Source organism: Centroberyx gerrardi, chromosome 5 (assembly GCF_048128805.1).
Source record: "Centroberyx gerrardi isolate f3 chromosome 5, fCenGer3.hap1.cur.20231027, whole genome shotgun sequence".
Taxonomy (NCBI): Eukaryota; Metazoa; Chordata; class Actinopteri; order Beryciformes; family Berycidae; genus Centroberyx; species Centroberyx gerrardi.
In genome coordinates this window covers 14521714-14536787 of record NC_136001.1, presented here as the reverse complement: position 1 = coordinate 14536787, position 15074 = coordinate 14521714, and the positions used below count along the sequence as shown (strand labels likewise).

Below are 15074 nucleotides of genomic sequence, written 5' to 3'. Positions count from 1 at the left end.
CACAGATCTATCTTTGGAGGGCTTGGCAGACACACATACTCTGTATATTACATCTTACACACAGTGGTAGCTGTTGTAGAAGTCCCCCCACTCTGCATCTAGCTTGTATTAGTGCTGCAAGATGTTCCAAGCAATTCCCCTCGGTGGGTTAAACGCCAAACGTGTAAAACGAGGGGATTTTATGCTCCATCTGTAGATATCCATTGCTTGTTATATCCATGGCGTGTGTTCCTGCGATCAGTTTGTGGCAGTCGTTTTGCATCCAACTCACTCAAGTTTTACTCAACTGGGTACAGAAATAGTGTGAATAATAATTCAATTTGGTGATTTGATAACACAGTACCAAGGATGGTGTTAAGTGAAAGGAGAGTCACAATAAACACCCTTTTTTGAGCTTTTGATTCGTTATTCAAATGTGTCTTTTTACCTTGAGGTTGGTCCCTGACAGTATGAACTAATTTGTCAGTGTTTTATGTTTGGCCCTGGAAGTCTCTCTGTGCTCCCTTCAGCAGTATCAGCAGTTTCCTTTTACCAACAGAAGGACGGGGGGAAAAAAGAGGGACTATACTTAATCAGTGGTAGAGGAGAGCAGAGGAGTGGAAAGAAAAGCAGAGTGGCAGCAGCTGCTGTATGTAAACAGATAAACAGAAAACAGAACAGGCTTCACTGAGCCATGAAGCTCCACAGACTCCACACACACACACACACACACACACACACACACACACATACATACATATTTGTTAGTGCATGTTTTAAGCCAAATGAGGCAGCAGGTGGCTATAGTGACCATCCTGAACCAGAACCAGGAACGCCACAAATGGCTGACCCTACACTCTGATCCCTCTGGTGAAATGGATCAGAGGAATATGTGGAGAAACAAATTCCTCACTACAATGTATGTAATATGGGATCAGTCCTGTGAATTAGCAGCCATGCCAAGAAGCAAAATCTGTACTCAGATTAACTGTCAGGCCACTATAAGAAACTATAATTGTCTTGTGGAGGAATAGGAAGCAGAAACTTGCTCCATCTTGTGCTGAATATTGCTTTACTCTAAATAAACTCTTTCCATCCGACTGCCCAGATCTCTCTCTAGTGGGATAACTTTTCTTATGTCAGAGAACGATCTAAGCCGAACTCTCACAGCATTGTATCACTCCTCCATCTATCCGTAACAGTCTGCCTTCATGCCCTCTCTCTCTTTCTTTCTCTCCATTTTTTTTTTACCAACCCTGTCATGTCTCCATTGCTCCATCCCTCTCTCCCCTGACGTCCTCCAAGAGGACGTTTTTATTCTGTCTGGATTACTTGTCCTAGTTGGCGCTGGGCGTGCTGCTGGGGAGAGAATTTATTTCCTCCAGTGGAGCCTTGATTTAAAGCACTCAGGTCAACTTGATTCTGGGTCATTGTCTCCCCTGTCGTTGTGACGAACCAGGGCAGTGGTAGACAGCAGATAGCATATAGACAAAAGCAGTGTGTTGAGGTGCTACAAAATGGCAGGACTGGCCAGCAGCACTCAACTTTGACCCGAGAAGGAGCAATACTTCCAGGATAACTCTGACTGAAGCCCTGCATGCATGTGTATTCTAAGAAAGCCCGATATTCCAAGGCAATAAGACTAAGAGTCTAACAGCCCCGCAACATTGAATTTTGTGGAAGCGTTCCTGCCAATAATCAAACTCGGGTCTCCCAATTGAGTCTGCAATCGAACTCCCTGCTCACCCACGTGACCAAAAGTGGGGAACAGAGTGACCGACCGAACAAACATAGAGCCCCTGCTGTCACGGGGCTAAAAAACATGAAGCAGCAAGCTAAACTCAACTCATAAGCACCCAAGTTACATTAGCTTATGTCCGCATAAGCTGTTTGCTTGATGCTTGTAAATAGTCCATCTAGGCCAGCAATCTTGCAGTACATCCACGCTTCTCTGCCAGGACTCGTCCCGTAGGGCCTACTGACCAACATACGAGTGACCAACATATTACTCAGCACTGCACAGCGCTGTTGGCCCTACAGTCATACAAACTCCACATTACAATTCCTGTTAACCTACTTCAAAATTGTACTTCATCCTGCCTGACACAGCCAGGTCAACGCTGCTCTAGGTCCAACAGTCCCACCATTGTACTGCCTTCAATCCAGTATTTAGCCAAGCAGGACAAAACCAGTGCATGGCCTGTGCAGCCATGGCCTACTATAGTAGTAGGTCAGAGACAGGCTGAGGCCCCAGATTACCCAACAGGCAAGGTGTAAAGCAGTGGTTACCAACCTTTTAAGGGCCAAGAACAAATCCTAAGCCAAGGGGGAAGGCAAGATCTACCTCTCCAAATGTTGAGGGAAAAACCCAGACTGTAGTTCCAATTTAAGGCCTTTTATTTAATCCCATTTCAACAATTTAATGTATTATTCTACTGAGTGAAATGGTAGCCAAGAAGATCCTTACATGTATTCAGCTTGCCAAACATGCCTTAACTTCCTTTAAGAATGCAACAATAAAGCATACTGTCAATTAAGGCTGCACATTTATGCCAACAATGATAATCCCAATTCTTTTGCCAAATATTGTGATCACAATTATTAATTAGGATTATTTGTCTCGGTTTAAGGAAACAAAATTATTTGACTGTACTTTTGCACCTTGACAAATACCTTCACTTTTTCACATTTTTCAGTGCAGTATTTCTCAAAGTAGTAGCAGCTAGACCGTCTGTTACTGTCTTGCTCTTATTGTAGTCCTTATTTACACACTTCAATTAATAAATAATTACTACTTTATTACCTTGGAGCGCTGCTACAACCCTAAGGCAAACATTGCACAGAATCTGTACTTGTTTGTTGCCATCTGGCTTAAAACCAAACTATCTCCAAATGACAGACGGTGACTCACATTTCAGACACAAACAATGAACAGGTATGAATTTTCTATTTCTAAACAGACCTCATGGTTAAACTTATCATTTTGTTCCAAGTAGACAACAAGACATGGATTTTCTATTTATAACAGAACTCATGGTTAAAATTATCATTTTGTTCCAAGTAGCAAGAACAAAATGATAATTCAGGCAGCAAGACAACAAACTATAAGACACGTCTCCTGCCGTATTGTAAGATCAGATGATTTTCCACCACAGATGTACAGGGCTACAACGGTGACAGTAGTAGGTCAGGCTGAAGCCCCAGATTACCCAACAGACAGGGTGTAAGGTAATGGATTAAGAACACTCTTACTGTACAACTAATAAGCTTCTTGTTTTCTTTTGCTTGGGCATACTGAGGCTTCTTGTAGGGGAATGCTGATCAACAATAGCAGCCTTGTTGAAGTGTTTGAGCTTTAAGCAATGCTTGTATTCCTCATGCACCAACAGCAGCCATTCTTCAAACATGACTTTAAGGTCAGAATCAATCTTATTAACTCAGCGGATTATATCATATCAGCAAACAGCCTAAATAAGACAGCCAGTAAGATGTACTCATACAAAACCAAGATGACCAAGCAGATAATTATCAGCCGTATTATAGTTTCTGGGGCAATCTCTTCAAGTGTTGATGACTCTCAGTCTTCTCATCTAGACCCAGTCCACAGTTTTCCTGTCCTGCTCCCTGTCTAACAGTCCACTAGGCTAACTCCGAAAGGATATAATAAACCTCTTCTCCCCGGCAGTAGCCTCCAGTAGACAGCCATGTCCAAAAGACAGTCCATTTATCTTTCTAGCTCTTCTTTGTTGTCGTTTGGTGTCTGTAGTCTCTCTTTGCTTGTCATCTTTGTTTTTTTATGATGGTTTCATTTTTTTTCCCCACTGAGATGCTTTTTATAAACTTGGGGGCTTTTATTTCACCTGCACAAGGTAAGCCTATTGCTTTCCGTTACATCAGCGGAGCAGCGTGTTGCGTCTGTGGTGGCAGCTAGCAGGCCAGGCTTAGAGCTTACAGTAAGAGGTCCAGAGCCTACAGCAGGGGTTCCCATCCTTTTCTGACACGTGACCTCACGTCACTGAGGTCAGAAAACTCCTGACCCCCTCCTCCCCAAGTCTATTTTGAAATGGATAAATGTCCGAAATGGTCGTTTTCTATCTCACAAAGGGTCCCAACCCCAAGGCCGGGAAAACCTGGCCTACAGCCTCTCTCCACAACAGCAGCTCATGTTTAGGGCTTGCAGTCCCGCTCCTGGGTGGGGTTAGTCACCCATCTGCTCCACACTGCGCACTGACATGAGCAATTCATGTTTATTTTGGACCAATCTGTCTGTTTATTTATAAAGGGGTTTGACCACAGCACGCCCTGGCCTCCAGGTTGTAACTACCACCCCTGCTGCAGTCATCCGGCTCACTCTGGATCTCCGGGCAAATTCAGGAATATCCATTTTTTCTCTGTTGTCTTTCTCTCTTCCCTTTCTTCTTTAAACTGTTCCTCTTTCTGTTTCTCTGCCTCTCTCTCTGTCTGCGGATTTGTCCCGATGTTGAGTCATTTCACTGCCTAATGATGGTTTGAGTCCCCGGCTAAGACCCAGCCAGAGTAAACAAGGCTAAAGACTCAGCCAGCCTGCAGTAAGTGTCACTTCTAATCCACTACTACACCAAGATGGACACACAGAAAGCCTGCACTGTCCCAATAACTGCAGGCACAGTCATAGCTCTACATGCTGACTTCTCATTTTACCATTTAAAAACCAAATATCTTCCTCTCTCCGTTTGTTAGATCCAGAAAAGGAGAGGTAGATAAAAAGGATGGCAGGAGAGTTTTGGATTCATCATTGCAATCCTTTATTATGTTGGATAGATCGGTGCTTCTCAGTCAGAGAGCTGTGCTGCTGAGTGAACTCAGGTGTGTCTTGAGGTTTTGTTCATGCTAAAAAACTATGGTGATTACCTCTATTACCTCCAAAACTTAAATAGATTAGGAACAACCCTAACCCAGGTTAAAGCATGTCTGGCCTTGTCCAGTATTAACTCCTCTTTTTACATGTGATTTTATTATGTGACATTTCCAAACAATCATCAATTTTCGGTGTGCTGTGGATATCTGAAGCCAACAGTGGAGACTACATAAAGGCAGAATAAAGTAAAGGCTGTAGACCACTGGTTCTCAATCAAGTTTAAGTCACAATAAAACTGCATTTTGAGAGCATTTTGCTCCCTTAATGTGATGTATTTCCTGTTGAAACAGGAGGCAGAGGGGCGGGATCATTCAAAAATCTCAAGAGTAATTTTTTTGTGTATGGTATGATAGTTTGTTGTTTCAGTGTGATTGAAACTGCATTCACCTTGCATCCCAGGTGCAAATCAGTCCCTGATTGGATAGCTAGACTGAAAACCAGCAGGACTCTGGGTCTGGTGATTGCTGCTGTAGACCGTTGGCCATGTCACTGCATCAGAGCTGGTGCAAGGGAAGACCACACGCCATCACCTTTTCAGTGCCACGTCGCCACAGCGTTCATGTGCAACTAGCCTGTTCCTGTGACTCATTTGGAAATGAATGCGGCAACTGTCGCTGATCAGTTAAGACACACACAAGGCAGTGATGGCATCACCAGCATCTTGTCTCAACACAAACGCACTTAGATATTTGGCCTCTTTTGAGGATTCCTAAAAGGAAGCTTTCAGACAAACTTCTGCTTGCTCATTAATATTTCAATGGATACAGATGTCAACACTTTAAAGGGAGGCCGCACTTTAGAGATCTGAGCCAAAGAACATTGGTTATCACTAGTTCATAAAAACCTAGAAACCTTAATGGGCAAAACACTAGTGGTGAAACAGTGTGGCACATACTTTAACTTAAACAGGGTGTTCTACAAGCTGAGAATGCATGTTAAGGGTGTGTGTGTGTGTGTGTGTGTGTGTGTGTGTGTGTGTATAATCGGGGCATTCTAGCACAGTGAACCATGATGATAGCAAGAAAACACTTCCAGACACACCTACGCTCATACTCGCACATATACAGCACATAGAAGGAGCAATATCAAGGACACAAACCATAAACCATGGACACACACACACACACACACACGCACACACACATCTCAGCTGCAGCCTTGGCTCGACCAGGCACAACCAGGCACAGGAGTGTGCTGTCCATTTAAAACCAATGGGGGCAGAGCACACAGGGAGGGAACACAGAGCAAACCAGACATTAAAGGGCCCATCTCAAACAGCAGAGGGGGAATTCATAAAAACAGCCTTCAAAAAGCACACACACACACACACAGGCACTTTTTCAACAGCACTTTCAATGTCGGCAGAATTTTGCCTTTGAAGTTCAACAGCTGTGTTGCTCTAATCTAAGAGGCATTTTACTCATCAGGACAGAACAAGAGCACGACTCTTTTAGATATTAAGAACTTTTATAAGCCTCATATAGGCTGTATGGAGAGCAGTTGACAAGCAGTGTTTTGCAGTAGACAAATTTCATGCTTTCTAACATAGGTAAATAATAAGGAAACCTCAAATATTACTCGCAAAATTCTTTGAAAATGTATTACCCGTCGTAACCATGTGCTGTGTTCATACTGGACCAGCAAAGCTTGCTGTGCTTTCCATAACAATGTGAGGAAAAAACCTTTACAATGGCCCCTTGGGTCAAATGCACTTCCTGAACACAGAGTACAGGCCACAAACTCTATGAGCTCACTTCCTGTTCATGATGATTCACTGATTCTGATTGGTGGGTGTACGTCTGAGGACACAGTCTGCACAAGATGCTGGGCTTCTATGCAGAAAAGCTAAAGCACAAGTGCAATGAGCCACAAACGCAGCGCTGGGTCGGCGAAGGCTGTGAAAACGCTGTGAGCTACACAGGCTACTGTATATGCATAAAGGCCTATAGAGCCATGCAAGTACACACTGCGCTGCATACACTTAAATATGCAGAAACACAGATTCACACACGAGCATTTGCAAATTAACAGACTCCCAAACACACACACAAACACACACACACACACAAGGCTAAAAGGATTGAGATGGCATGGTGCTAAAGCTTTGCAATACAAAACAAAGACACAGACACATGCAGCCAGTTTCGGTGGTTTTACCCTCACAGTTGGGGTTCAGAAATCCCAAGGGTCCCGCTGGCTCTGACCAGCAGGGGACACACCATTGTGTCCACTGATCACTTCACTATCAACCCAGCCAAAAAACATGATTTCAGGGACAATGTGAAGTAAACTATAATTTACTTGCTCATCCTTTTTAATTTGGTATTCTTTTGCAATTTTGTATAATTTTGCATAAAATCACCAACTAGACACAAGGACTATAATCTTTTGTACTCCTGCTACACATTTTAAAATCCATTGTTTACACTGGTCAATAACCCAGCCAAACACACAAATGAATAAGCACACAGGAGTAACACAGGAGTAACAAGGAGAAATGCTTTCAATGCTGTTCAATAAAGAGTTTGGGGAAAATGTGTGGAAAACCAAATTTGCCTGACCAACATCCACTCCTTGATGATTTGGCAAAACTCAACCACAAGGCACAAGCACCGACTCTTACGCCAATCCTACATATTTAAATCCACATCAGGGGAATGAGAAAGTGAATGAGTGCTTGTAAGAGATTGGCATACAAATATGGCTAAGAAATGGGGCGGCAGAGTTTGAGGCCTCTAATTAGGCTCGATGGCTGCCCTGAGATTTGCCTGCCGCAGTATTAAGATCACAGATTAGCAGACAGTGCCTGGTCGCTAGCTGTAATCAGAGCGTTGATCTAGTATAATCGCTTTTCGATACCAAGCAAGCACGCTGGTTTGAGGCATGGCTTAGGGAAGACATCTTAAGAAGCAGGGGGCCGAGGAAGAGATCTCCAATTCAAGCATAAGAAACAGACTCCCTGTGAGCACTGGCAAAGCAAAAATGGCAATAAACAACTTTTGGGTGGTTGGGTGTTTGTGTTGACTTGGTTTGATGTCAATCACAGACAGTGCCCAGCTCCTCTGCAAGCTGAATTTAAGGATAAAGTGAAGCCTGTGTCTTTTAGCATGCCTCCTGGGCCTCCTCCGTTTCAATATTTCATGAGCAACAGCCAAATCACCGTGTCGGAATAATTAAACATCAGTTAGGGTACAAAACTACAGAGAATATATTATGGAGGCAGCTCATCAGTGAAGTGGGAGTGCTGAGAGAGAGCAGTGGGGCTCCTCAGAGATCAGAGAGACTGCTCACACAGACACTCACAGGAATCTAATTTTGCCATTATACCGTATACAGACTAATGGTTCATCGTCTAAAATACCGGGGTAATGGCTGGTTGTAATACGGAGGAGTGCATTACCAGGGGCAAGCAGTGTGTGCGTGTGCATGTGTGTGTTTATGAGTGCGTGTGCACACTGCACAAGGTGTGCATTGGTTCTTGTGATCATGGCAGAATGTGTGTCTGTGTGTACAGTATGTGTTCATGAGGGAGTGCGTGTACACATACATGTGCGTGTGACCGTGTGAGGCTAGATGTGCTCATAGGATTAATGCTGTTTGTATGCATGTGAGTGCGTGCATGCATGTGTATTCATGAGTATTTTTAAGTATGGTGTGTGTTTGTATTTGCATGTTTGCCTGTGTTTGCATGTGCATATATACTTCCCTGCTTGTATGTCCTCATGTGTGTGCAAGTATTCCTGCATGTGAGTTTGCGTGTATGTATGTGCCCACATGTGTGTGTGTGTGCGCGCGCATGTGTGTGCATATGGGCAGAGTACTGTCTCTCTGACAGCGCATTTCTAACATGAGCTGACAGCCGGTGCAGATGCTGAGAGGCACAGCAGGAGAAAGCGCTCAAGATGTCTCCACACATCAAACATTTAAAGGGCAACACAACCAGGCAAGGATACCACCTACCTTAACAAAGCGTACATCTGGCACAAACTGAGACAAACACAGCCACCAGTGTTTTACATCTTTTTTTTGGTGAACTTTGAGAAGGCTGAGACAGTGCGTTTGGGTAGGAGAGCAGAAGCAGTGCCAGCTAGAGACAGAGCCTCTAGATGGCACAGTGGTCATCACAGCACTAAGGATGTCATGGATTTTTAATGCAGCCTACTCTGTCTTACTATGTGAGAGATGTAGGCTACGATAGGCTTATGAATACTCAAACTCACCAAGTGATTCAAGGGGGGTAAAAAAATAAAAATAAATAAAACTCCTACAAGCTAAATCTTTATATCACAGATTTGAAAAACAGAACATAAGTGAAAAAAGTCGATGTTTTACATACAATAAGGCATAACATATACATATGAATTGAATTGCTATACATATTTGCGTATTTATCATTCTAAAGTTTGAGATGGAGACATTGTTCCTCCCTCTTTGCCAAAATATCTACAGCTTTGATGAGCCTCTCTCTCTTGGAAAACACAGTTTCCTTCGGGTTTGTATGGGACAGTGGCTTGTGAAGTTACAGCAAAATAAACTCCGCTCGCTACAGTCCTCAACTACTTGCAATAGCGGTCAAGTGTCCCAACAGCCCACACTTGCAAAGTAGCAGTAACGTTGCAGCCGCGGTCCACAGCGAGCAACATTACAGCGATGTAATAGCAACATCCCGGGGAGGATGTTGAAGCCTATCTTTTAATCACAAGCCTTGTTGCTGAATTATAGGCGCCAGCAGCGGAAATACTGATTTTACCAGTATAATTACACGCCATTACAGCGTTTAGTTACTCTTACACACGGTAAAGTGGGGCTAAAACTGCTCAAAGAAGAGCAGGAGACGGGCATGCCTCTCCTGCCTGCCTGCCTGCCTGCCGCTTTTTCCTCTACTGAGAAAAAAAATTCTTCTCCCCCCTTTCAGTTACAATCAGTCCACGGCGTGCTTGCATTCAGCCCCCACAAACTGGCAACATCTGTAACAATTTCTCCACTCACCACACTCTCGTTTAAAGTCGAGACGTTCACATGGATGCGAGGGCAGAAGGGAGAGCGGACACCGATATCCCGGAGGTGTAAACTTGTCCCGTTAGTAAAAGACAGAGCGGGGCTGATAAGAAAAGCTGCGTGTGTCTGCAGAGTCTCTCTTCTCTCACACAACCAAGTCACTCCTTGAGGGCGGGGCCGGAGAGGGACGGAGGGAGGAGACTGGAGCGCGAATGCGGGCACACTTTATGGCGGCGGTTCCCAAAGCGGGGCCCCGGGACCGCGCGGGGGCCCTCGAGGAGGCTCCAAGGGGACCCCAGCGAAAATGAGCAAGGGTCTTATTTCATTTTGTATTTCCTTTTAGCTAGGACACTAAGAGAATGATTTATGAATGTGCAGATCAAGGGTATCACTCTCCTCACTGTATCTGTTTGGGGGGCCTTGACATGGAAAAGGTATGGTGTTGTAGCATCATATCTTCAACTACTAAAACAATAGATCTGGATGTGCCAGCTGTTAAAAATGATTCAATAACTCTAAAGCATAAGCATTGAAAATTCTCCTTTTGCATCTCCCACATCATAGGCCTATTTCCTAAGCGGTGATGCTGAGCCTTAAAAAAGTTATTTTGCCATCATCTTTGCACTAGCCCTTCATGTGTGTATTTTATTTTTTATCATTTAGCAGTATTTTTCCACTTGTCTTAATGCTCATGAAGTGCATCAAAAATAAATTAAAGTTGAAAATGAATCAGACCCTTAAATTAGGTTACATTGTCTGTACCCCCACTCTCCGGCGAGAAAGTAGACCTTGTAAGAATGTGTAATGCACATGAAAAATTAATGTGATCTCTGAGGCTTCTCTTCCCACTCTTTGGGATTTCCTCATTCTCTCTCTGTGTCTGTCTTCTATTATGTCTGTCTGTCTGTCTGTCTGTCTGTCTCCTCATTTTCCTCTCTCTCTCTTTCTCTCTCGCAAATTCTCTCACATTCTCTACCAGGTTTTCTAACTCACTCTAACTCTCTTTCTCCACTCCTCTCTATCTTTCTGTGGTTGTATCCGGAACACTGCCCCACCCCACTATGAATATTAGTGACCAGGAGAGGAAAAGCTGTCTCCCCTGTAATAGGCTCCCGGGGATTCCTCAGGGATGGAGAGGAAATTCATTTCCCAGCCATGTGTTTCATTAAGAGCTCCAGAATGTCAGCTATGCTCCGAGGCACTCGTGGCCGAGGCAGAATCACCTCGCTATGAAGACGTCACCGTGCGTTTAGGAACGTGACAGGTAAAGAAACGTGTCACGAGGTTAAGATATCTGCAATACTCATAATGAGCCTCATGGGAGACAAAATGATCGTAATGTATTATTAATGAGTTTGTGTCTCAAGTGTTATGTACTAAAATGCAGTAATAACCAAACATTGTGGGCGCACACATGTAGGTGCACGTGCACACACACACACACACCATCTCTGCCAAAAATGTAATGACATAGACACACACACATGCACGCACATAGACATTGGTAACATGGGGGAAATAAAACTGCCATTCTCTTGGACGGTTTATGACCATGCTCTGCAGAAAACCAATGTTTGATGTCTCACCACACGTCCTGATCTGAGAAACTGGGTCAGCAGTATGGGTTGATGGAGTAAAGTGTTTGTTCACACACACACACACACACACACACACACACACATACACACACACACACCCCTCTCTCTCTCTCTCCTCTAACCCCAATCTTCCTGGTCCCATGGTGGGCGTACTGAGCCTTAAGACTGCACTCTACATATTTCATGGCCTTGCACTGTGGCTGCACTTGCCCCACTTCTCCCAAGGAGCAGAGAGCGAGGTGGTTGTTGTGTTGGGGGTGGCATTAATAAACAAGGCACTCAACAGCCGAGAGTGAACACAAGGTCTTTCCTGTGTCCCTCGGGTATGCCGCTCAAGTTTATTCTGCAGCCATTTAACTTTGAAAACACAGGTTCAGGAGAAAAATGAAAATGCTGACTTTGCCTGTAACGTGGTTGAAAATTGCTAATGTGATCATTAAGCGCTGATGGCTTAAGTAGTTTTGAAAGTGAGTTTTCAAGTCAGAACCTGTTCATTATCAGTTGTGTGGTTTGAATAAGCAGCCAGACAGGCAGACAAAGAAACACAGTTTGTGACTAATAAGACAAGCGCACAGACACAAATTATTGGATTCCTACAGTATGCTGCAGCCCGCTTCCTGAAAGAAAAATGCGTGTTGAGTTATTAAGAGACGTATTAGGAGTCTGCTCCACAATGTACCGCATGCCTTTGGCCCCAAGTTGCTCCGGCCTGCATTGATCCTCCCACCCCCTTATGTATCTATCTCCGTCTCTCGCTTCACTCTCCCTCTCTCTCCTTTTCTCTCTCTCTAATGTAGATTGGATCAATGCCAGGTAGATGCCATGAGCCACGAGTCCATGTTGTCAAATCTCCCCATTAAGATATTAGCACATCGACGCGGACCGAGCACGCTCTTATTACCAACCACTTCTTTGCAATCAATTGAATATCAATCTGACTGTTATTTATCACAATGCGATTAAAGTATTCATGCATTTCCCTTTTGTAGGAGCACTGCAGCTTTTAATATTGACCGGCCTCCTGTGGTTAACGGCACTGGATGAGCTGAGTTGTCAATAGTATAATGTGCTTTACTGTGAGGCTGCTTGAGTATTAGAGTAGCTATACTTTTTCTTCAGTTTCAATGCCTTTCTCTGCATTTAGAGCATACAATATGTTTTCTCTTTGAAGAAAATGTGACATCAGCGTATCTGCACTATGAATATTCATTTTCACACATTCTGAAGCCAGATCCATGTATGGCGTAACTTCAGGGCTGATTGTGCTGCTGAAAACTGAAAGAGAGGTGGAGCCTGGCCATTATCTTTACAGACAGATGCTTACACAGTTGTCATGCCTCTCTGTCTGTCTGTCTGTGTGCCCATCTGTCAAAATGTGTACCAGTTGAGTGATAAATCCAAAAGCTGGCTAGGTCTCAGTTTACAGCAACATAACAAATGCCACATTCCTTTGACCCTCCTGTCTTGTTTGGGCCGTGCAGGTAGCTCCTCCAGCACTGTGATTTTTCTCAACAATAACTACTATTTCTGCTTTATGGTCTGTTGCAGAGGTGAAGTTGTTCAAGGCGGGTAGGCACCCCATCATACAGGAGTAGTCTTTTTTTATAGGAATGAAGACAATGATGCATGGCATGTAGTGGAGAGATCAAGAGAATAGCACCAAGTACTTTTTTGGAAGGGTCGGTGTACTTGAAGTGCACACAGACCCTCAAATAAGTGTACTTGTCGTGCACACTATGAGCAATGGAGATGCAAATTCGACAGTTGCAGATGACACGTGTGTTGTCTCTAAGGTCATTTAACAGGCAAATAAGACCACTTTGCAGGCATAGAAAATGGAAATAGTGTCCGCCATTGAACTGCTGCTAAGGGCTCCATGGGGGGTGCACTCACAGATTTGAATGAAATGTGAAAGGAACAACTTGAGTGCACAGGGAGAAAAGTGAAAGAGGGAATAATTAAGTTTTTATTATCACTCAAGTCTATAAGACTCCTCTGGCAGTTATAGCATGTTGGAGAATACCTATACATTTAGGAGTGAAAAGAACGGTGAGATAATTTTCCACATCCAGTTTATCCAGGCGGCATTAACTCTCTTAGATCTGGCATTGAACCGGGGAGACAATTCACCACAAGAATGTTTCTACTAGCCTATTACACTCCTAAAGAAAAATTACATCAGCCAATGACCTAAAAACCTGAACCCTCAATGACTTTTTTTGCTGTCTCAGATCCAAAAGTGGTAGATTTTGTGTAAAAGTTCTGCGGTGCAAGCAATTCTTCTGAGAAAGGAATAGAACGTGTCATCATTACGGCCCAAGGACAGTGAATTCACAAATAAGTGTGTTTCCAGGGAGCACTTACTAAGTTATTTGCATATTGCTGATGTCTCAATTGAAGGGAGAAATCATGAATCCAGCATTTGGAACAGAGCCACCTATCTACAAAAACGATAGACGGCTTTGGTTTTGCACAGTTTGATGTAATTACTGTATGAAGAGAAGCCAAAGCCCTCTTTCTGATAGCAATATAAATCGTTGTCATTCAGTGGCAGCAGTGTTTGCAACTTAACCTGTCCTCCTGAGATATTGTTAATGGTGCTGTCATCATCATCCACTTCGTCCGGCTTGCCCAGGGTAATTTCTGTCAATTATCTAAATTAATCACTTTAAATATTCTCATGTATTCTTCGCCATCTTTCTCACAGTTTTCCTATTTTTTCTAGTATTGTAGTTTAAACAGTTTAAACCATCTGCAGATTCGTAATAGTAGTTTCCTCCAAATGTACAGTGGCTCTGTAATAGGTGTCTGGTTGTAGGTTTTTGTGAAAGGATACAGAGAGTTCTGTTTGATATTAAAGGGACCGAGCTGCAGGCAGGGTGTTCAGCAGCGAAACCCAGATACAGTCTGCGTCAGTCAAACTTTGTCACTCAAACACACAAATTATTGTACGTCTCTCCAACCTGTCATAGCAGCCAATTATTACCGCGCAATATCATGCTGAGAGGAACAATAACGCAGCTCTGAAGTGAGATCTGAAAGTTTGATTTTTCTATTGGAGGATTTGACAGTAAACCAGATTACAGTGTGACTTCTCCTCCTCTCTGGCAATTCTGCGAAGAGTGTGATTCTCTTTCATCTGCATTGGCTACAATATAAAGAATTTCCCCTCTATCCTCTTCTCTTCCTTGGCATTGTATTGCTGTCCATTGCATTTTTTTAATTTTTATTATTGGGCTACTTACAAGCATAGCTATTCAAAAATACTGACTTACTCTGCTGCTTGGACTCATTATAAGTTATGCTGTAAAAGAGTGCAGCTAAATACCTGGAGTGTGAATCCATGTCTGACCAAGAGCTCCCTGTACAATCCTGTGCTGGACACTGGAAGTAAGTGGTAAGCTTTGGTCCCAATGTTACTGTGTGCAAAAATGACACAACAGCTTTCCAAAGCTTAAAACAGACACTAACAATAACAGCAGAGGGGTAATTCACTCTCTGCTGGAGGCATTATGTGGTCTGATTCTGCAACTAGGCTGCTGTGGGAGTGCCACTGAGGTTGAGCACGGAGTACACAGAACTGGCCGAATATGATACTTAAC

General features: G+C 43.6%; 1 protein-coding gene across 1 annotated transcript in view; it reads right to left on the bottom strand.

The window, feature by feature from the left end:
- Nucleotides 1–9948, bottom strand: part of ppp1r16b (protein phosphatase 1, regulatory subunit 16B) — a 73220-nt gene extending 63272 nt beyond the window's left edge. Inside the window, exon 1 of the mRNA XM_071903836.2 lies at nt 9866–9948. The gene's annotated coding sequence lies outside the window, so the exon portion shown is untranslated. The remainder of the gene's footprint in view (nt 1–9865) is intronic.
- Nucleotides 9949–15074: the final 5126 nt, after the last annotated feature.